General features: G+C 37.4%; 1 protein-coding gene across 5 annotated transcripts in view; it reads left to right on the top strand.

Moving 5' to 3' along the window:
- The window catches only part of POLA1 (DNA polymerase alpha 1, catalytic subunit), a 183,029-nt gene that overhangs the window by 148,015 nt on the left and 11,014 nt on the right, over positions 1-24,000 (top strand). The gene's annotated exons all lie outside the window — the stretch shown is intronic.

Here is a 24,000-nt window from a genome sequence, read left to right as displayed (position 1 = left end):
CAGAACAACTTGCCTCATTTTAATCAATATACAGACAGAAGACTACAGCAAAGTACTTGTTGCAATAAATAAGAAAGGGGATATAGTTTCCTACATGTGCATTCCAGAGGACAATAAGGAGATATTATATAAATTACCTTGGTGGTGTGTATATGTGTGTGCATTTATTTGTAAGATGGTAGCAGCTGAAACCTGCCCAGTCTCTTTTCAGAGGGCACAATTCAGTAAACAAAACATTTCTGATGGCATCGCATCTCCAGACACCATCACTAAGACTTCAGTTCGCTGTAGTGATCTTTAGATCCAAGCAAACAAAAGCTCCTCTGCACATTTGCTGTCAAGTACTTTGTCTTCCAATCATGTTGTTTTGAAGAGACTGTAAAATAATAATTTTCAAGAATTTAATCTATGAGTCTTTCTTCAAAAGCACTTGTTCATTTTTCCTTAATGTGTTGTTTTGAAGAGGAAGACTTGTGAACTTTTTTTTTAAATTTGAGTCACTATTTCTTGAGTATTTTTAAATCTAACTTTTTTTTTGAAAGCAAGAGCTACTGAAATTTATTTGCAACAGGGTTTTTGCACCTTTTGAAGTAATGGATGGGTAGTTGGATTATCTTTAAATCTTAAGTTATCCTTCCATAGTGATCATGCCTTTTTTACTGCCACTTGGACATTTTTAACAGCTTAAGTGTAACTTTTTCTCCATTCTATTTCTGTTCATGTTGTCTTTTTGTTAAATGTACAAAATCTAAGTAAACCCCATTAACACTGTACATTTCTATAACCTTTTCTCTGAGCACAAAACATGATGGGTTGAGACACCTCTCTTGGAGTTATTTTCTCTACTTGTGGAGGAAATAAATAGAAATAATGACCTAAAACACTTAGAATATGTCTACAATGTGGAAAATTTGTGACAAGAGAGGAGTGCATTTACTGTGGCTCAGACCACTAATAAAACGGTTCTGATTAATGAAGACTTTTTTCTGGCACATTCTATTGGTGTTGCAGGTGGGATGATGCAGTGGCTTAAGTAATTTCTCACTCCTCATAAATTGGAATGGTTATTTGACCATGACATTTTTTTGAATGTGGAAAAAAGTGGACAGAAATATCTTCTCATTTGCATTTGAGGATTTTTTTCCTACTGAAGGATGAACAGATGCTGGTCAGCTTGTTACCTCTAACCCATGCAATGGCATCATCTCTCTGATATCATCTGCCTCCTCTTTGTCAGTTCTCTTGTGAGTTCCTCTAAACTTCAGAAAATAGTTCTGAAGCTGTTTTTCCTTCACTGCTTCTTTTTTGTTCAAAACACTGACATTTTTATTATAGAGACCATTGTTTTTCTGGTTTAATCTCCTTAGTAAAGTTTGGGGTTGGTTTGGTTTTTTTTTTGATGGGGGTCAGTTCTGCTGTTGTTCACTGCAAGTCAGAAGTGATAATGTTTTAGTACTGCTTCTTGCAGCAGTTTGCTCTTTTCTCTAGTGGAAAATGCAAGACTAGCAAGTTTCTCCTTTTATAAGACCCAAAAGTTTTATGGATCTGACAGTACTAAAAGAAAAGTAATAAATGCCTGTGTTTTAGATACCAGCATTCTGACATCAATGCTCTTTTTTAAAAATTATTTTAGTAGAAATTGGAAATATAAATGTAAACAATTTAACTCTGTAACGTGCATTTAGTGTATATGTGCCTAGACATCAGAAGGATAATGTAAAGCTAAGGCTTAAAGAGATTTTTTAAAAGATACAATTATCTGTGTGATTTTTAAGTCTCATAAGAAATGTATTTTAGAACTTGCCAGTGATGGCTGATAATCACTTTGATATTTTGAGGAAAATGGTAGCTTTAAACAGATGATACAGAATTTATTTTTAAAAATGTATTGTGCTTATACAGTTGATGGCTTTTATTTCCATAATGTTTTTTACTACATAATTATACATCTTAATTACGTAATTACCGTCATAATTATTATGTAATTACATGTAGTTCCACTAATTACAAAATCAGGAAGTGTAATTATCTACTAAAAACTTTCTGAAATCTTATTTGTTCACTAGAGATTATTTAAAAGACCAGTGACCTACTGAAGATGGTGTGCAGTGTTGTACTTAATACCAGCACTCATTTTTCCCCTTGCTCATGGGCAGTACAGTTTGACAGGGTTGTGGAAGGACTTCCATGTCTTTAATTATGACTTGCCTTGATAGGAGGTTGGAGAACTCAAATGTGTTGCCTGCAGATTTAGAGCCTCTTAATTTTTGCCATTGGTACCTTATGTCTTTAAAGACTCTGTAGCTGAACATCCAGAAAGTTGCATGGTTTAAGTGAACGCCTTTGTGGCATTGTTTGTGTTTGAGTTGAGGGGGTCTGGTTCAGGTGTTTGGTGTCAGCTAGAAAGATGTTTGGGAAAGTTTGTTTATGGCTGTGTATATGTGGAGTGAAACCTTGGCTCCACAAAAGATAAAGGGAATGCAGCTGATTTCTCATGGTCCAAATGAGACTTCTGTTATTGCGTAAAACTGCTTTTGAAAAAATTGTTTTCCTGTGTTGATATGTACTTTTATCTTCGTTATTACTTACTATTGTACATACTTGATCATAAATTTCTCTAATTATGCAGTTTGAAACCAAAAATAGTTTACTGCATGTTATAGAAGAGCCAAATTAATATTCAGGACAATCTATGGTTCTTTTGTCCTGGTGGTATACTAAAAGAAGTAGTAACTGTATTTTTTATAAGTTAAATAAATCATGTGCTGCCTTCAGTAGTTCGAATAAAAAGAGTACTGTCAAGTGTAAGTTTTCGTGATCTTTTTCATTCTGTAAAACTGATGTATCAAAAGGACATCTGAGATACAAATCTTTCTCTCACATGCATCATGACAGCAAACATTCATTTATTATGTCACAGTATTAAAATCACCAAAAAGAAAAATACTTTCAGTAACAGAAAGCAGAATTAATATGAAAGGGATAATTTTAAAGGAGTGATCACTACTTACGATACTAATAAAAAGGAAGAAAATTGTAATCTATGTCAGAAGGGAAATGGTGAAAAAGAAACATGAAGAAAGGAGGGTACTGAAATTTCTTTGGAACACCTCAAGACTTAATACTGTGTTGCTCACGTATCAGAGTGTAATTTTTCTGTGCTTGTTGCATGAGGCAACTGTTTTATTGTATACTTGCCAAAAGCTATTCTTAGCTCCCAAACTTGGCCTGGGCTTGCAGTTGATGTGAATATCTCATCTTCTTGATGTTAAATGTAAGTACCTCAACTTACATCTCCTAAGTATGAGTCCTACAGAGAATTTGTCTCCAAACCAGTTTAAATTATATTGACCATTAAAAGAAGCATGTGAAGTCATTATTTGTGAAAACAGGAGCCTTATTTAATCTCCAAGATTTAAATTATTGCTGCAAATAAAATTATGTTAATTATTATACTCACTGAAATATAATAACTGCACAGGAGACGTTTCTTTTGAATTATCTTTCTGTATCCTCAACAAACAAAGGATTTCTATCAAATGAAAATACAGTTATGCTCTTTTCTCTAAGAAATAGATGGAGATAATATCTTCTTTTTATTAGGGACTAGCAAGCCATGTAGAGAATAGCATAATAGAAAATTTTTGTTTTATTCCACAGGGGACACAAAAATGGTGCATGATATATGTATAAAAATGCAGCATGGGACAAAGAAGTGTTCAGATGCATCTTAAATTTGGTTTATTTAAATAAAAAAATACTGCCTGCCATGAAGGAGCATTACATTTTTGCCATCTCTGCATCAGAACATTGTGGTGCTATCAACCGATCCTGGCTGATGTATTTCTGGAGGAGCAGGAGCACTTGAGCACTTGCAGCCATGAATGTTGCTGCCTTGAGAATAAGGAATGCACAAGACAGTGTTTGGAGCACATATTTGAGAAAAGAAATACCTCTTAGCTCTTGGGCAGAGCCTCCTCTTGCAGTTTTCAAGCCCCTCTCTCAGCAAAACCACGCTTGTTCTGTGACCTTTGTAGTTACTGTGAGGTTGATCTCATTCTGACAATCCAACTACCAAATTTCATGTTTCAGTCTAATGTAATTGGCTTTTGAGAACAGATTAGTTGTCTTTGACAGGCCAAAATGTGGCTCAGCCTTAAAAAAAGAAAAAATTACAGCAGGATGTTCTTCTGTCCTGGCTTGTCCCTCTTCTGGGAGGGGACTGAGATGGGTATGAGGGGCAGCTGGTCAGGTCAAGGGAGCTCTTCGTTTTTATCTGGCAGAAATAGGTTTGGAAGAAGTTGATTTGATCCTGCAAGGGTTGCAACTGTTAAATGCATATCAAAATGTTTTCCTATCTTATATTATTTAACACAGAATATAATAATGTAATTATTTTGACACGAAAACGTTACGCACTGTAGTATTTCCACTTATCTTTAAATAGACATTTTTCACTTTGTGAGAGATGCATGCAGTAAGACAAAACAAGAAATGAATAAAAAGAAGTGAGTGACAGCCCAAGCTAGTTTATTTATATTATAAAAACAAATAATATTTGACATTAATAGAATTTTACAGCATTGGAATTAAAATACTTAGCTAGTTATGGTATTGTTTTATCTTTCTGGTGTGGTTATCTTCCATAAACTAACATAAGCACATTTGTCAGATTAATATTTTTCTTTGTGATTCTGTTTCTTAGCCATGGGGGAGAGCAAAGGAGCATTAAAGGGACTTTTTAATAGATCTGAGCCTGTACTTTAAGGCATACTTAATGATAAATAGTGGTGAGTGACCAAAACCACTATAGCTAATATGCTTACCAATAGCATTAACCACCATGTTTTTGAAGAGTAATGGTAAGCTGTAGTAACCAGGAACATGATGTGGAATATTTTTATTAACTCATACCTTAAATTTCGTATTGTACAGGAATTAATGGGTTTGAAATGGGTTATCAGGAATACAATGTAGTGATAACTTGAGATATAATTTAGTTGTTTCAAGTATTACGTTAGTGATATAAAGTGTAGCTTCTTGGTTGGAAACAAGTGCCATGTGTTTTTTGAACATTCTCAGGGATGGTGACTCCCATGGACTATGTCCTTGGGCAGCCTGTTCCAGTGTTTAACCACTCTTTCAGTGAAGAAATTTTTCCTAATATTCAACCTGAACCTTCACTGGTGCATCTTGAGGCCATTTCCCCTTGTCTTGTCACTGTTTACCTGGGAGAAGAGGCCAACCCTCAGCTGGCTACAGCCTCCTTTCAGGGAGTTGTGGAGAGAAGGAAGGTCTCCCCTGAGCTTCCTTTTCTCCAGGCTAAATCCTCACAGCTCCCTCGGCTGCTCCTCATAAGGAGTCATGCACCAGATCCTTCGCCAGCTTTGCCACCCTTCTCTGGACAGTCTAACAAAAAAGAGCAAGAAACAGAGGTTCTAATGTGAAGGTCTGGTTTATGAAACTCTGGAGGCAAGTTTAAAACCACTATTTCTGTTTTTTCCATTTTTATTCTCTAAAGATTTATCAGCTGTTTTCCCAGTTTAAGCCCTATTTCAGATACCACAGTGAGGCCATAAGTAGCCATAAAGGTGGCCTGGACATAGATATAACCACAGATTACCACATGATGACATAATTTTAACATGGTAAAGCCTTACACTGCACATTCATATGTTAGGATGCCTTACAGTTACTTGTCTGTATGCCTCTACCCTGACTGTAGAAACAATATTAGTGGTTCAGCATTATGCTTCAAAAATTATGTTGCACTTTGATGGCATTTGAGTTGTTGAGGATTTTTTGTAACGTAGCAATTATAAAGTAAACTTCTCTTTCATGGGGAAGAAAAGGGCTGTGGGTTATTTATTTGGTCTTTGCTTCATAAGAGACAGGTAAAGAACTTCCAGTTGTCCAATCCAAATCCATGACACTATGTTGGTGTTGTAATTAAGGGCCTAACAAAATATTAACACTAAAGTAACATTTTATTATGTTGTCACAGGGATTCATATGGAATTTTTTGTTAAAGAGGTCATATTCTGCAAAGGAACTGGGAAACGCCTGTTCTGAACTACGTAAGGAAAGAGCATTGGTGCAAAATAAGAATAAAGACAGAACAGAACAGATGTGAGAATTTGGCAAAAAACAATCCCAAAATTCTTGCTATGGAAAATGCAGGAGAGAGCTCTGAGAAACAGAAATGTTGAAGGATTTTATGGAGGCAACAATAAATTAAACTAATTTGCAGTACAGCTGGACAGTCAAATAGTTCATTGCAAAATGTAGCCTTTATTTTTATGGGTTGTTTGAATCCAGCATGGTTAAAATCAAGTCCTGCATTTCCAATAGGAGCTCCCTAAACTGTGGGTTTCATTAAACTTGTTATCCTGTGAGAAGTTTTTCTCGATTAGGGAATTGTCAAATAAGATCTGTATATATATGTATATATTACTGAAAATGGTTGCACAATCATAGGCACAGCCATAAATTGGCATTAGTCATCTCTGAAAGAATTCTAGACTTGGGATGGTTTGAGAACAGATAATTTTGTATCATCTTGTTCTGGATGTGTACAGTGAGGACTCTGGAAAAGTATGTGTCAAAGAAGGACTTACTGTCCTTTAAACATAAAATATGATTGGGAAGGAAATCTCTCTTTGCAGAAATCAGCTATTTTACAGATGGAGTACATCCTTGGGAAGTTTCTTCAACAGTTGCAAACTGATGCTTTTGAAAATGTCTGGAGTAGGCCAGTATTTCTGTTGAATAGCACATTTTTGAAAGCCATTATTATGATAAATCATGTTCTTAGCATAATTCAAATTGGTATATATACTTTGATTTTAAAAATTGAGTTCTTTTCAAACTGGGAACTACAAACAGCACTCGAGAAAAAAAGTACTGTTGAACTTACACAGAAATTTTTACGTTTAAGATTTTCCAACAACATAGGTACTTTGTGTCCCCAACTGTGCCTCGCTAAGAGAGGCCCAAGGAATGCCTGAAGATGAAACAAACTTTTCATTATAAAGCAAAGCTCTATAGGGCAATATATCCCAATTATAAGGACAATATAAATTACCCCAGTGACAGGCCTTTTTTACAGTAAGAAGCCACCCTTATCTTCCAGCTGATATACATGACCTTTAATAAGAGAGAGCCAGCACTGGACTCAGTACTCCAAATGGTGCTCACCAGGGCTGAGCAAAGGAGAAGGGTCACCTCCCTGGACCTGCTGGTGGTGCTCTGGCTGATGTAGCTCAGGGTGCTGTTGCCTTCTTTCTGTGATTGCCTGGTGATGGTTCATGTTCAGCTTGTTGTGTACATTCCTTACCTCATTATGTAGGTACTGTGAGATGGGGCTTTGCTGTTCTCTGTCTCTCTAGGTAAAGCCAAGCAGACATTCCACACCAAGTAGCACTAGTGGAGAAAAGTCCATGCAAAGGAATGCGCTTCATCACCACTGCCTTTAAGGTCTCGGAGTTCAAGCATTTCATTTGTGAGTTTATCAGGCTGTGATCCTTTGTATTATGGCGAGAATGAGGCAGTTCTAGGACACGACTCAGCTGATCTCATCTGTACTAGGCTGGTGTGGATCACACATGAGAAATGCCTCCTCTGGTTGTAAAGGAGGTCCAGGGTGGTGGCTAGTTCAGATCTAGAAAGCAGTATTACTGGAAAAATTGTACCAGGGGCGTGTTACCATGTTAGATGCCAAATGTGAAAAATTGATGTGTACAGCACTCCAGTCACCTCGAGGTTTTTCACCAAATACTAAAAGTAACATGAAAGTACTTTTCTTTATCCTTCTCTAGTTACAACCTCTGTTGACTAAAGCAAAGTGAGGAAAGTGTGTTCTGAAATAAACTGTTTCTGCATGTCAGAATAATCTAAAGTGTACATAGCTGCTTGTAAAGACTCTGGCAAAGGTATTTAGTCGTGAATGTTAACCATGAGGAGGCAGATCTCCGTAACTTCCACCACTCCTTTGGAAAAGTCTGTCTTGAGGTTAAAAATCACTTTCAGAATGGAGTCCTGGCCTCTGTCACAGGAGCCAGCTGTTGTTTTGTGGTTATTTTTAGAGAAGCAGAGGTTGTAGTTCTACACTGGTGTACTGTATTTTGAAGGGACAAATCTGGAGACTAAACTTCTTGTATTGGGTCATTTGAAAATTACTTCGCAAACTTTAAGGTCAACAGTTGTTATCTATTAATAGCTATTTTTTACCCACAAAAGATTCTAGCAGTTAAAAGGCAGCTCCATCAACCTCTGTTTTTTCATATTCAGTAAATACAGGGATTTTGATAACTCCAGACAAAGTTATCATGGGGAGGAGTTTAATATTCTACAGATCATAGCACATAATCTTTCTTTCTTCTGCTTGAATGTCAAGCATGAAAAAGGAAAATATACATTTACAAAGTTGACTTTAGAAGGCCTTTTAAAATATATTTTCTTATAGCAGAGCAGGCTCAGATAATCCATTATTTTACTTGTAGACCTCTTTAGGGAGGGCAGAAGGCAAAAGGCACTCACGGATTTGTAAGTGTATCAAGTTAGTACAGTGAGATCAAAGGCTATCTCTGCCTGAGGGACTCTGCACATTCTCTTCCAGATCAGCTGCAACATCAGGGACAGGAAAACCTACAAAGCATTTTGTTTGCTGTGTGTTCAATCTCCTGTCATCTGCTAATGCAGTCTTTGTCAGAAAGTACTTAATGTTGTGGTACCCAAGTAACCTGCTTACTTGTTTCACATCCATTGTTCTGCTGAATGCATATCTCCTCTATTCCCTGTTCAGGATTGCTGACTTCACAAATAGGAGATGATCAGCAGATATGCTTCCCTGGGCAGGGGGAGGAAGAAAACAAATGTATTGGCATCCTAGCAGTGAAGCTGGTTGCATCAGTGGGGCAGAGGATATTGCTGTGTCCTTGATGTATTATTGGCAACTGAGCCTGTGACCTCTCACTATTTCAGAATGGCTCATCTCATGTGCTCTTGGAGGGCAGGATAGAGGATGCAGGTTCTTGCAGATCATGTGGGTGGGGGTCTTTGAAAAGAAAGAGTTTTGTATCTGTATAGCTGCAAGCATGTATTTCATGCACTTCTTTAGTGTCTTGTGAAGAATTGTGAGGACTTGAAAGGCTTACACAGGGTGAATTTTTTTTCAAAAAAAGAATTAAAATGTTTGGTGTTCATTTGCCTTTTTAATTGGCCAATGTGTTAAAACAGAGTAATGCATTTGTTAATGTGACCTGTATGCTAGGTTAGAGCAGGGGTGATGTTCCCAGGTGCTAAACCTTGGTGATTCTTCATTTTCTCAACTGCTTTTCCCCAGCATTGCAAGGTAAAATTGGCAGGGAGTGGTTTGTCCCCTTTACTCTGTAAAAAGATGGCTTTTCAAAAGTTGGCCCAAGTTGCTTTCCTGGAGAGAGTATAAGCTTCACCAGCAGTGGAGCTGCAGTTACTTAGTGCCTTTCCGTGTGTGTTTTGTGAATGGATTCCTTCATCTTTGGTAAAGTCTTATGAAATTAGGGACAAGTAACTTAAGTTTGCCAGAAACAGTTTAATTTTTCTCAGTTTCTCATATCTGTGAAGATGGCTGCAGCTGGAAGTGTTCTCTTGCACTTGGTGTGCAGCAGCATGACAAGAGATAGAGTTTCAACTCTGGTCACCTTTGTCATGTGACAGAGAAAAGATGTCTCTCATTCACAGTGTGCTGGGGTGGTTCTTGCCTATCACTGGTAACTTACAGAGGTTGTAAACCAGCATCTGTAACCATCAGGGGGTTGGATGTTCCTGGTCCCAGGAACCTGATGTTCCTGGACATCAGGTGACTAGCAGCAACAACTCAAGAAGTGAGCTGTTTTCTGATGAGGTTTGGATCTATAATGTACAGTAGGACTAGTCTGACAGGGAAAAAAGAAAAAATTTAAAGATTAAGAAGGAGGAGAAATGAACTTTTTTTCTTAATTTCTGTGTTGGTAAAGCACATGGGTGTATTCAGGAAGAACAGTATGTTGGTGATTTCTTCCATTTTAAAACAGATAGATGCTGTTTAGATATGTCTATAGATATGAGTCCCCTGCAAGCAACTACTGCATATTTTGATGATGTTCTTCTAGAGGATGATGAAAAATTCCTGCACATGGTCTGAAAGAATCCTGTGTTGGGCACCCATCCCAGAAATGTATCTAAGCAGCCAGGTTCTGTGGGATTTTTTTCTGGAATTATGTATATTACTATGAATTGTACGTTTGTTTGCACCTCACAGTTAGATAAGCATTTACTTTAGGGTAAGCAGCGTTTCATTAAATGGGGGTTGTTTCAGTACAACAGGTACCCTTTCAGATAGAAAGGAGATACGATTCTCTTTCATCTTCTTTTTTTTTTTCCCTGGTGTTTTGGGGATCTGCTTTACCTCCCAGTCTGTAAAATACTATGTGGAAAGTAGATAAAGGTGAAAAATGATGGTGAGTTAGATCTCATACCTTTGAGAGTGTAACAAAAGCTCATGTTCAAAAAAATACGCTGTTACAAAGCTGATAGATAGCTAACAGTCTACAGCTTAAATTGGGGTAAAGCTAGCTGTTATCAAATACTTGAACAAAAAGTCATGAATAAGCCGGGCAAGTGTTTATTAAATATATATTTTACTGTTTGTATTTCAAGCCTTTTTGGATTAAGTGTCACATGTGGGGGTTGTTCATTTACCACGGTTGTGGGATTTTGTCATAAGCAAAGTAAAGCAATGGTATTTAGTTTTGGTCACGTGCTTCATCCAAAACTAGATCACAAATGGCATTTTTATTTTGTTTATAGTTGATCTACTGTGTCAGCAGCAGATGCTTTAGTCTGTTGTCATCTCTGCTGCTTCAGTGACTGTTTTTGACAGAGCAATTTGCTCTCAGGTGTCTTGTTTTACTTTTGTGTATGTTGTCCTTACGCCTGATGTTATGGGAAAGTCATTTCCTCAAATCGGTGATGGTAATGATTTGAGTAAGTAAATGGCAATTGAATTCCAAGTCTTCCAACGGCACTGATGTGCTGATACACAAGATTAACACTCTCCAGAAAAGTCTTGTCTACCAGTCATCTGTTGCAATCGAAGCTATGATTTGGATAATTCTGCTGGATTTGAAACTCTTTCAAAAATTTCCTCACAGGCAGATGCTAATTAATGACTGAATGGGTGTGGTCTGGTATGGTGCCGCTCCATTTGTAAGTTAGTTTCAGTTTGATTAATCGGAATTGGTTTCAGTAGCTTCTGGAAAATTCTCAGCCAGAGAAATCCGTGGGGCCTCCAGGACCAAAATCCACAAAGTTAGAGCATGGCAAGCGTGACAGATGTGATAGGTAAGACAGCGTTGCTCTAAGTAATTTTTGAGTGGGAAGTAATGAATCTGTATATTTTTAATTACATGGGAGCTTGTTCTGCTTTTGAAAGTGTGTATTCTTTGCGTATGACAGGCTTTATACCAAGTTACTAGTAATCTGTGTAGTTACTCTATTGCAGCCAAATATGCATATTTAATATGTGCAAGAACTCATAAAATCCAGTTAAATATGAAATACAATTGAAAAACATTGTAAAGAGCAGTCAAACCTATGAAGACGAGTTGCAATGGGTTGTTGCTGTTAGTGGACCACCTGGCTGCACCTTTTTATTAAAGATTTGGCCTTTCTGTTTGAACTTTCTGGCTTCTGTGAGTTTAAGCAATAACTTGATGTGTAAGATTCTCTTACTAGGAGAATTCCTTTCCACTCTCCTAATAGTGTGAGGCTTTAGCTGATTCTGAATATTTTAAGAGTTACTAGGTCTGTAAAAACTGATTAATTGCTTTTGAAAGCAGGCCATGTTGCCAGCTGTTGATAGGTCTGCTTACATCTCTTTTCAGTGTTTTCTTGAACAACTGATCAAATTAGATTCGTCACTCTTGGCTTGTGGTGATTTTAAATTGAAATGGAATGTATTAAAGCAGCCAACCACACTGATTATATTGCAAGCCTCATTTAATTTCATACATTTACCCATTATAATGAAAAGCAGGATTTTTTTAAAATGCATGATTGTGACTGTACCTTCAGCAACTCCAAAGGTCATCTGTAATCGGTGCATAATTTATAAGTGTTAGATACCTGATTTCTGAAAGCAAGTTCCACAATGTTACCTATGCGTTAAAGGTGGAGAGCAAAAAATCAAATTGTTGTCGTTTCACTGATATGCTGTTCTTGATACTGTCCAAGTCCTTACTGGTCAGTCTAGGCTGCTGCGCTGAAGCCTTTGTATGCAGTTGGTCAGTTGTTACCTGTAGATAGCAGAACTGCCCATTCTGAAATACAGAGGCACTGGAGCATACATTAGACATTATCACAGAGTCATAGGAAGGCTTGGGTTGGAAGGGACCTTAAAGATCATCTCGTTCCAATCCCCCCTGCATGGGCAAGGATGCCATCCACTCAGTCAGATTGCTCAGGGCTTCACCCAGCCTGGCCTTGAACACTTTCAGGGATGATCCATGTAGATATGGCACTGTGTTCTTATGAGGGTGTTCCCTCTAGATTATCACATGACAGTATTTCCCTGCAGCATTCACAATAATAAAATATGTTTCTTAAAGCTTTTCCTTCTGTTTTATTAACTGGCACCTTCTTATAATGTATGAGAAGCTGGGTAGAATCTCCTAGTTGAAAGTCAATAAGAATGCCGACAGAATAAATTTTTACAGAAACTCCCTGGATCTCTCTCCTCACCATTATCTTTGAAAATAAATCTCTGTGATTTCTCAGTACTTGCTCAGATGTAAATGTCCTGGAAGTTAATATTGTGAATATTTGGTGTTTGCAAAGTGGTTAAATTCACATTTCATAATAAATTTTTCAGGTTTGCGCATAGCCTAATGCAAAAGAATAGTATTTACACAGTTGCTTTCAACAGGGATTCTTGTATTATTTTTGAAAAACGTTGCATAGGCTTTTAATGTAATTTATGCACAGAAAAATTATTACTTATTCCAGCATTTTGAAAATATTTTACAGTGCTGTGTCATTCTGTGTATGACTACTTCCCTCTCTTGAAATCCTTTGTGAAAGCAGTAGATACATCTTTGTGTCCACATAGCAGCTGCTAATGTGGGGAGAAGTGAAGGCATCAGTCCCTTGGTCTGGGTGTGGATGGCACCAGCACTGGGTGAGGCTGGAGTTCCACCCTGTTAGCTTGACCCTTTGATTTCCAGTAGCCAGCTGGATCTGAAGCAAATGTTTCCCGTGATAACCTGGTCAGAATCAGTTTCATGCCAACTCTCAACAGTTTAAAATCAAGTTTAATTAACGTTTTCCTCTTTACTTGAGTAAGTAAAGGTTTTTATATGTTTTAGGGAAAAGACACTGCAGTGGCTTCTGTGGATAAAAGGTAACAGTTACACTCTCAAAAATGTTTAGTTTTGCTCCTCTAGGAGACCCATGACCAAGAAATAAAAGTGAAGAGAGGTTATCATAGATAATGGTTTGCAAAGACAGTTCACCTTATACATGTTTTTACACACGTGTACAAAGCAGCTGTAGCCTTTGTATGGTCCCTACAGCAGCAGTTGCAAAATGTTTCCAGTTCTCCTAAATAACTTCAGTGTCTGCATTGGGTTTTTGTGGTTATCTATCAGTTGTCTCCATAGATTTTATGACATAGACTTAGTCATCAGACTTCAAGTCTAGTTGCACTCAAAATCTTTACTTAGCTATTCCATATAAATTTGTTCTCAGAATAAATGGTATCAGTAACATGTATGACATATCTGGATGTTGTTTACTGGCTTCTTCGTAATCTTGTTTTGGGTTTTTCTTAAAGTCTGATTTGTAAGAAATGGTCAAAAAGGTGAGCTGGATGAACTTACAGTCATTTGCAGAAAGAGTGTTAATAATGCAAAGGGCACTAGCCAGTACAGGAGTGTAAGCCATATCTTAAGATAAAATTTTCCAGCTCTGTGTCAAAAAGGTGTTCTCAGGACAAAGTAATTATGTCCATTTTAAATATGTGTATTAAATACCATGAGCAAAACTTTCATCAAAATGTCCCTCACACTGCTGAGTGTCTTTATGGAATGCACCTTCTGTCTGTGTCTTTTCTGACCAAAATCACATTTGTGGTTCAGGTGTTTAAATAACAATTTTGAATATAGGTTTTTCACTAACATAGTGTAAGCACAGTACCTGAGAATCCTTGTGTAGAATACTTAGAATTTCTAGAGGCTTAATGTGGATTTTGGGAAGCAGTTGCCAATATCAAACTAATGCCATAGTACTTACTAAAATCTAAATAAATATATTAGCCAGTTCTCAGCCGTGATTCTGCGGCTTCTCCATTGGTCCAAAGTGTTTGTGTTTGTTTCTAAATTCAATGGTTCTGTGTATTTGTATATTTTGAAATAATCTAAATGTTTCTTATGTTTAGATGAGTCTCAGCAACAGTCATTTTATGTGAGGATGAAGTTCTAATTGTTATCTTCACATAAAGTTTGCAGTTAAACACAGAAATATTATTTTCTTCAGTATCACAAATCCAGAGCATTGCTAAGAAGACATTGGGGTCTGTCATCTGCAGAGCAATAGATTTGTCTGATGGAGTGGGCTTCAAAGTTCATTTTCCTGCTCAATTCCTACTGTAGAAACTGTGGAGTGCTTAGTCACCTGAACTTGTGATGGTGTCATGGATTATGTGTTCTAAAAACCATTATAGCTGTGAATAGGACCTGGTGTTGTCCAAAGACCTTCACAGTTTCAGTCTCACGAAAAAAAAGCTGTATTTGTGGTAGTGGAGACAATTTCATTAGGCACAATGAAATTGGGTTTACATCTTCCAAGCCTTTACATCTTCCAAGCCTTGGAGCAAAACTGAGTTAAAAGGGTGATCTCTAACAAATTATTTTCTCTCTGAACCTTTACATCCATCTTAACCCTTAGATTGTTCCTTCCCATATAGTGAGTGATGTCATTCATTGTGTGTGCCCTACTGCATCTTGCCCACTTTATTGGCTATAAAGTAGTGTCTTACTGAAGATGTAATTCCGGTAAAAGGTGGGTATTGGAAACTTACCGCATTAAAATCTCAATTCCTCTCAGACTGAATTTTCCTGCCACACTGTTTGAGTGTGCAAGTTAGGCCTTATCCAGTGTGGCTGTATCCTCCTAATGGTTGGTTTTACTGCCTGTGGTGAAGAAGACTATTCCATAAAGAGTGGTAGGCTTGTTCTAGGAGTGAGTGCCCCATTGGTGTGTGGCTGATGGTGTTCAACCTCCTGACTGTGTTCAGGTGAGGAGCGCCAAGACTGCCCATGGTAACTCACCAAATGAGATAGTGCTGAATGCTTAAAGATCTTTTCAGATTTTTGCAATCTTCATTGTTCTTATTCTGTGTCAAGTGAAACCAAGGTAGAGCAACAGATTCTTCATTAAATTTCATTTTAAGCTTTCTAATTCAACTTTTATGAAATTTAGCAATTTTTTAATCTTGGTTTTGCACAACTCATTTGAAAGGTGCAGGTGACATTTATCATGCGCTAGATACCTGGTTTCACTATTGCTATCAAAATTGAATTTACCAGTTTCAGCAAAAATAAAAGTAATATCTGCTCTAACTACAGATATAAGTAGTTCTTAGATACAGATATACAGATGTATAAGTTCTTAGTTCCAAGATCCAGGTCTTCCATTGTTATTCTTTCCTCCCTCTCTGAGAGTCAAGAGTGGAGCTTTCACCCTTGAAGACCTGTGAGCTTTGGATGAGCCTGAACACTGCCCAAATGTAAATAGTAGTCAAACTGTTGATGTGCATTCTGATGTGACTTCTAGCAACTCTGACTTGCACATCTTCAGCAGTTGAAGAGGAATATTTTATGCCATCAAAAATAGACATGCCAGCAGAGGCATCGCTGAAACCAAAACTGGAAATGTGGTAGACTCATTTACTCATATACTCATTACCTCTTTTCTCAGAAGACTAGTTTCACATCACTAGTTATTATTTGTATTCTGCTGCTGTTTAGAGATCTGGTGCACCACAAATAGGCAATCTTTAAGACCATTCCTGCCTATAAAATTTGTAGTGCAAGAGAAGCAGTAGGTCAGAGGACGAGGTGATGTCCAACCTGTTCTGCCGGCAAAAAATGAGGCCTCGATTCAGCACCTGGTCTGGTATGATGCTGGAACATTGTGGCAAAGCTGACTGCAGCACCTTGATCTCGTGAATGAAGATTCAGTGCTCAGCAGCTGTAAAAGCAGCATGAATAGTCTGTCCTTTTTATGTTTCCCTGATGATGCAGATAAAGCAGGAAACTGATAGTGTCTTCCAGATAAGGATATATATCCGTTTTCATGAGCATTTGCAGAAGAGTTATTTATATTAAGCTTTAATAAGTGCAAAGAACTGTGAATGCTTTTAGTCAACATTGCTAGCAGATACCTTAATTAAATTTTTTTCTAATTTGTTCTGTGGGTTTTGTACATTTCTTGACTTGTCTTGATTGTCTTGACTTTACTCCATTATGGGTTTTTTTTTTTTTTATATTGCAGGGGCTTTCTGTTTATTTCCTTTTCTGTTTTTAGACTTCTTCCCACTTGCCCTTGATTTTGGACTAATGCATCTCTGAACTGCCTTTTTCAAGGAAATGATTTCCAGTATTTTCATCTTTGTGGGGTCATAAAATCACTATGGTTGGAAAAGACCTCCAAAATGATCAAGTCCAACCTTTGACCAAACACCACCATGCTAACCATAGCACTAAGTGCCATGTCCAGTTGTTTCTTAAAAAACCACCTTCCAGATTCCACCACTCCCTGGGCAGCCTGTTCCAATGTCTAATCACCTTTTCTGTGAAGAAATTCGTCCTAATGTCCAACCTAAACCTCCCCAGGTGCAGCTTAAGCCTGTCTTCTTGTCCTGTCACTGGCTGCCTGCTTGCAGAGTCAAAAGCTCTACGAAGTTGAGTCTCATTTTGAACAGTTTTGCATAACCCAATGCATTTTAGTTCTGTTATTCTACAAAGAACAGTTTAATCTGGGTTTGCAACTGCATAACCTAAGAAAAATCAGTTTCAGGCTTACTGGGTTGTTCATCTCTTACTGCTATCTCATTTTTGCAACATGATTAGCTATTTTCAAAAGGAAAAATAGACTGATGATTACAAAACAGACACTGAGAAATTCAGTTAGTACGTTTTTCTGTTACAAAATAATTCATTGGAAAACAGGGAAAAGAGGATGCAGGGCCAGTTACATATCATGGGGAAATGAAAGTCTTCTGACTCTGCCATAATAATAATTTCCTCCTTCCCTATTTCTTCTAAACAAATATACTCGGGGTACTCTTCAGTGATAGTAGGTATAAAGGATATCCTCCAAAAAGAGATTGGCAGGTTTAATTTGTTTGATGTGTGCAATCACAGTCCATGTTAAATTTGAAATGCTTGTCCAATCAAGGGTTCAATATAGAAAAGAGGCAGTAACAAGCATGCAGTACGCTGTAATAAAGAAATCTGTTGATTGAAAACAGTTTGTATATTTTGGAAATGATAGGGAATGTAATTGGTAAGAAAGAAAAGAACAGGGCTTCATAAATAATAGGAAATAGAGCATATTTTTTCCACTGATAATGCTAACTCAATTTAACAATATTCTGGTACTGAATTTTCCTGTTCAGTAAAATAGGTCTGGTAGATCTTCCAGTACTCTAAATTTCATGATTAATGGGAGGAGCTCTTTTTTTTTGATGGTGCCAACTTCAGTGTGTTGAATTTGAGCTATAATGACCCTCTCTTTTTCCCTCATCCTTTTTTTTTCCCTCTGTCTCCTAACCCTTAGAAGTGTATATGAAGAAGGAGAGGATTTGGCAGATGAGCTTTTCAGTCAGACTTGACTTTTTCAAAATACAGCTCTCAGAGTGCTTTTATGAACTTTCAAAGGGTATTTGGTAGACTAAATGAGATGAAAAGACCTTGATGAGTCAGGCTAACTTCATTGTCTTACAAACTTTAATAATTCTAAGTCTAATCATAATTGAAGCCCAGGACCAGTTTAACAATTCACCCTTGCTCTGCACCATATAGTCTGTCTTTTTTGCTGCAGTTCACTGACAAGAACTGTTTCTATTTATGGAGCAGCAAGTACTTGAATAGACTTTCAGTGTATGGATCATATCTATGCAGTGTTGCAATGCTGCCAGTCTTGAAAATAGCTTTATTTGGTATTATTAAATTTCTGAGGATCAGACCGCTGTTTCATTTCTTATGTTTTGTGTGAGCATGTGTGTAAGCTTACATTAGGGTATTAATGTATATTTTTCAAAAGACTGTGTTAAGTGGACATATAGCTGCAGCTGTTTATGCAGTAATTGTTATGGTACTTTAAAACTCTTATAATCCAGGAGGAGGAAGTACTTGAGAGTCAAAGCTAGGAAATAATGCAGCTAACAATGCTATTTTTTGTGGGAAAGATTCATTATTGTTAAGTTTGTCAATCATTTTATTTTATGTTTTGCATTGAGATAATATGTTAGTCATTGTGTTATGTGAGGTTAACCAATATTGGGAGATAAAATTATACCTAAGTGGTCATGGTAGTTGTGGGAAATATAATGTGTCAGGCTGAATTTTTGTTCAAGTATTCTCATCTAATGATCATAAATATTATGACATTTTGAAGAAGTGCTCTTAAGACTAAAAAAAATAGGGAAAAAAATCTATATATGCAAAAATGTGAAGATGTCCCTAATAGTTTGAGCTGTTGGGCTGTATCAGACTCTACTCAGGGATGAGGAACAGCAGCTCCCAGGAGGTGTTTGGTGCCTGCAGAGTGGTGGCCAATGCAGGGAACTCCAAGCTGATGCTTGCTCCTAGAAAGTCAGCTCACACTAAGATCTACAGAGATGATGTGATATCCCTAACAAACTCAGAATGAAATAACATCTGTTTTGAGGCATTTAAAATTACTGTACTCTCTCTCTGGGTGCATTGACTTCACAGAGGCAGCTGATCATTTGTTCTTGTGCTCAAGTAATATTTCAGTCTTCCCTTATTGAGCTTTTGGGTTCAACACTTCCCTCCCTAGAAGTGATGCAGTAAAAATTCCATAAAAGCATGCATTGACAAACACATTCAAGGCTTCATTGTTTCTCAAGAACTTCAGGCTAAATCTTGGGGCTTCGTCAGATGTTTGTTCTGTAAAAACTGCAATTCAGAATAAAGATGATTTTTACATAAACCAGAAGTGTAGAAATGAAAATAAGTGTGATTTTACCATGAGTAATGACCGAAAAGTGATCTGTTTTTTGGTCACAAGTTTTTAACGAGGTATCAGCATGGCTGGAATGTTGCTACTGGTTGAGAAATTGTCATAGAAGGCTGTCACCCAAAACAGTGCTTTGAAGGCTCTATTGAAACCCTGTAGATACTGGGGATTTCTTTCCAAGGGGTAGTTGTTTTCTTAATATCAGAAAGTGCAATTTAAAATCTGCACTAATACATTCAGACTAAACCTTTGAATATTGTAGGCTGCTGCCAGTTAACTGACTCATTTCTAGTCACTATGTTAAAATACATGAAAAAGAACTGTTAGTATGTCTAGTAAAATAGCTGTTTCCATTATCTTTGCTCTTTCTATGTACGTGTTTTAAGAGAGAAATTCTTACTCTGTGTATTTTGGTGACAACAGTTCTACTCTTAAATGATGGACAACAAGTTAACAACATAAAATGGGTGTTGACAGTTCTTGAAAATGAAATAATGTTTGATATAACCTCAAGTTTCTCTCTGAACTTTGACCAAACAATAAAAAACCTGAAAAAGGAGGGGCCCTGTGCTGTCAAGCACAGAATTGCACAGGAAAAAAAATTAGTCTAAATAGTGAGGGAGAAGTCTGGGTTCTCTTGCATGGTATTTAGCAGCAATGGTAAGAAGAGGGATGTTTCTTTCTTTGTGTAATGTGCAGTAGTTACAATAAACACAAGATTTCCAAATCTCAGAGGACTCTCTTGACAGTTGCTTGATAACAGCTTTTTTCACTCCATAGTTTTGACAGTTTGTATGTGTTGCCATATCTAGTGTAAACTAAAACATCACTGTCATTCTGTTTTTCTTTCTTATGTGGCTTCCTTTTCTTTATTTTTTTCTGTCTTCAGCATAATGAAAAACATGGGCTTTTAATTTGTCGACTTCAGTAAGACAAGTTGTGTGTGGAGAGTGGCATGTGTTTGAGTTTTGAAATCTTCAGATTGAAAAGCTTTTTTTTTTTTTCCCTTTTTTTTTTTTACCTCTTTCTTAAAAAGTTTATGTGTTTGTGTCGTAATTTTGACCTGGCCTGTCAGTGTGCACCAGTTAATAGGTGTGACTGTATGTGTATGGGAGATAGGAAAACTCAGGACACAGGATACTTCCATGTTCACTCTGGCATTGCACATTTTTGCTGTAGGCTTCCTTTTTTATTCCCACAGAGGTCCACAGAACTGCAGCACTTCTGTTAGCATCTCTTCCCAACCTGGTGTCCTTGCTTCCTTTCTCTCCCATGTGTCTGAATTATATCGATGATGATATTGGAGTAATGCAGCATTTTAGCAGAGCTGCTGGGAGGTGAATGTTGCAGGGAGGCACTTGTGGGATTCCAGTTTAGGAGAGGCCAGACAGGTCCTGGGGTACTCAGGCTTCTGCAGCTGGTGCTCAGCTGTTTTGGTTTACCACAGTTAGATTTTGTCCCTGGGTAAGGGATAGCTTTATTTAACCTTCTGGAGGCTGGGGGTTGCTCTCCGATCTTTCTAAGGTTATTTTGTCATCAAACCAAATTTGCTTTAGCACAGCAAAGTGCCCAGTGTCGTCATCTGGCATGTTACAGACAAATTCCAATTACTTTTCTGCTTCAAGCTATTGTTAAACACTACGAGCTAGCTGACAGTAAAATTATAAATACAGGTGTTGTCACACTACACTATAATCAGAATTTTAATTTGAATTTTCATTTGTAAAGCCTTTTTTTAACATGAAAATGGGAATAGAATTAGTTTTATTGACAGTAAAAAGACATTTTGAAAGCTTTCTAAATCATTACCTGTATTTAGTTGTGGGAAAAAATTGTATATGTCCGTATAAAAAGAAGAGTTTTATTATCACATATTTACTCATTATATTTAGTGGTAAATAAAACTAGGAAGATGTGTTTGACAAATGATTGACGTAACTCAGTACGTTTTCACTTCATCAGAACAATAGACAGACATAAATATATATTTGCTTTTGTTTTGCTCTGATATTACTAATGCAAGCCTGCGATAAAATCTTCAAGCAAATTAAGTAGTGCCTGTTGAGTCTGCATGCAGTGCTAAACTTTTTATTTTTGCAATTTTCTCTTCTTACATAGATTCATCATTCTTTGCTTTCTTTCTTCCTTTTTTTTTTAGTCTCCTTCTTTTTCTTTGCTCGGTGGTTGGAGTGGTTCCCCCTTCTCAAGACCCTTTTTTTTTTCCTCAAGGCATTTAGTGTCGTGTCTGCCAGATTTCAGTGATGAGCAGCGAATTGCTTTTAAAGTGGGCATTATGCCAGTTCAGCAGCACAATGGAAAACCAATCTTCCACCATTCTACTTTTGATGCTGTTATTGTAGCATTTTAGATAACTGCTGCCACAAAAAAAGATGTGCTCAATTGCTACCAGTTAGTCAAGTTAAATCCAGAGTAGCATTAAAATTACTCTGAAAACTGTTTGTCAGAGGTCATGTGTTGTCTGTGGCTACAGCGCATAGGATAGATGTTCTGTGCAGTGTGAGGTTTTTTCTTTTTGCGTTGTTATTATTACTGTGACTGACCAGCTCTCTAAATAGCCCTTCACTACCTGTTTACTTATTGTCTTCACCTCACTGCTGAAAATATGTGTCGAACAGAAATGTTGAAAAGTTTCTCTAAAGTGCTGGAAATAGCAGGGGAGTGAGTTGTTCAGGGTGCTACAGTTTGTACGGTGTGAAAGAAAAAAAAAAAGAAAAAAGAGGGGTAGAGCAAGAACATAATTCTCTGGTTTCTGTAGCAAGATTACTGTTTTCATCTTTTTATCTTCACTTTTCAACCACTGAGTTCACTTTTCTATTTTTTTTTAATAGCACAAACGGAATTTATCCGCTTTCTCACTCTCTTCCCCTTCAACTCCTCCTCTTCCTCTTTATTCTTCTGGCTCTGCTTGTGAATGAAAGGGTCCGTTACTCCCGCTGCAGGACAGATGGCAGTTGTGAAGCAGGGATTATAGCACTAGGTGACTTTTAAATCAGTTGTTTCCCAATAAAACACAAACAGGAAGATTATTTATGGGTGGTGGGAATTAAAAGAGCAAGGATATTTTACTCGCCTCTGACTGAGTCCTTTTTTATGAATAATATAATGCCCACGCAACCTGAACACTTGTTTCACTTGCTTGCATCCCTGAAAAATGTACGTTATGCTGTATTATGTTCTGGTCATTTTTAACAGGGAAAAGCAGCCTTCTGCATCTGTCACTAGGTAGCACCACTATGGCGTGTAGGACTGCAGATTACAGCCCCCAGCAGCTCCTGTGGGACAGTGAAGGAGCTGATTCAGCTGTGAATTTCAGCCTTGCACTTAGGCATCTAAATAACATACCCAGTTTTCAAAGGACTTCGTATTTGTAGCCTGGTAAGTGTGGTAGCACTGCAGTGGTCCATGGTGAAGGTGAGGAAGTATATTTAGGCATTAGGTAGGTGGCACTGGTGATACAGCTTTGAAATTCTTCCCCTTAGTCCACAAGTTGTTCTTTTCCTGTGGGACAGGAGTGGTGTCTGTCTCATTGGAACACCTTCCACTAGAATTTGCTAGTATTTATGAAGTTCTTGAAAATCTCCCAATAGGTGGCAGTGTGGAAGTGCACACTTGTCACAATTAGGCATTTTGAGCGTCCCTTCTTAAAGATGAGTATTTCCCTACTGGTTTGGTGGCATTTCAGACATGGAGGGTTTGCTGCTTTAATAGTATAAGTGTTGTGGACTCTTAGATTTTCTGTCAGGGGAGCCTCGTGATGGTGCAAATGGGTCACTTACAGTTGTTACTGCTAAGACTAATACATGTGAGTAAGGGGAATTGTCCTGTTCAGTGTTTTTTACCAGAGCTGTGTCCATGCTGGGTAAATACCTCGTGAAAGAGAATACCTTTGAATGATTGTTATGGGAACTGAATGACTGGAAAGTGAAGAAGGGTGCTTGTCCCTGCAGTTCAGGGGGAAAAAGCACAGGACCATCTCGCTCAGGGAAGTAAAACTGTGTCCACCAGGCAACATGATTGAAAAGTTAAAGTGCAAAGCACCTAAGTGATACTGACACACACACCATTTATTATGTATGTAACCTTAATAATAGTGATTTAAAAAGCAAGGTGAGCACTAGATGAGTTCTCAAGATAAAAATGAAATGTAACTCCATGAGAATCACTTAATACTTAAGGTAATTATATCTAAATTTAAAAGATCCTCTTTTTTTTCTTTTGGTTTTGTTTTCCTCTTTCCTTTTTAAAGTAGAATTTCAGTTTTGCAGGGGTTATTGCACAAATTTCCTTGTTTTTTGATCACGTATCAACAGACTTGTCTACCAGGAAACTTGCAGAATTCAGCTGCATGCATTTACAGGGTCTCTATATCTAAATGATTTCTCAGAAAGACCTCAGAAAGTGTGTCCACTAAAGTTAAGTCCTACATGTAGCTAGTGCAGAAAACCAGTTAGATGAATTAAGAACAGAAGGAAACAGAAACCCCTGGAGTTTGGTCACAATGTATTTCTGCATGTAATATTTTTGCTGATGGGAGAGAAACTTGAATCCATTGGGGTGGTTTTTTGTAGTTCTTTATATACATGACACAAAGTCTTTGTCTCTTCTTGGCCTATATTTTGGAGATACAATATGGAAAATCATCACATGCACTTGGTTAAATGCTGTGGAACTCCTCACTAAAGAGCCACCTACAGGAAA

Source organism: Lichenostomus cassidix, chromosome 1 (genome assembly GCF_008360975.1).
Source record: "Lichenostomus cassidix isolate B80296 chromosome 1, HeHo_3.0, whole genome shotgun sequence".
NCBI classification, from domain to species: domain Eukaryota; kingdom Metazoa; phylum Chordata; class Aves; order Passeriformes; family Meliphagidae; genus Lichenostomus; species Lichenostomus cassidix.
This window is presented reverse-complemented; position numbering and strand designations above follow the sequence as displayed.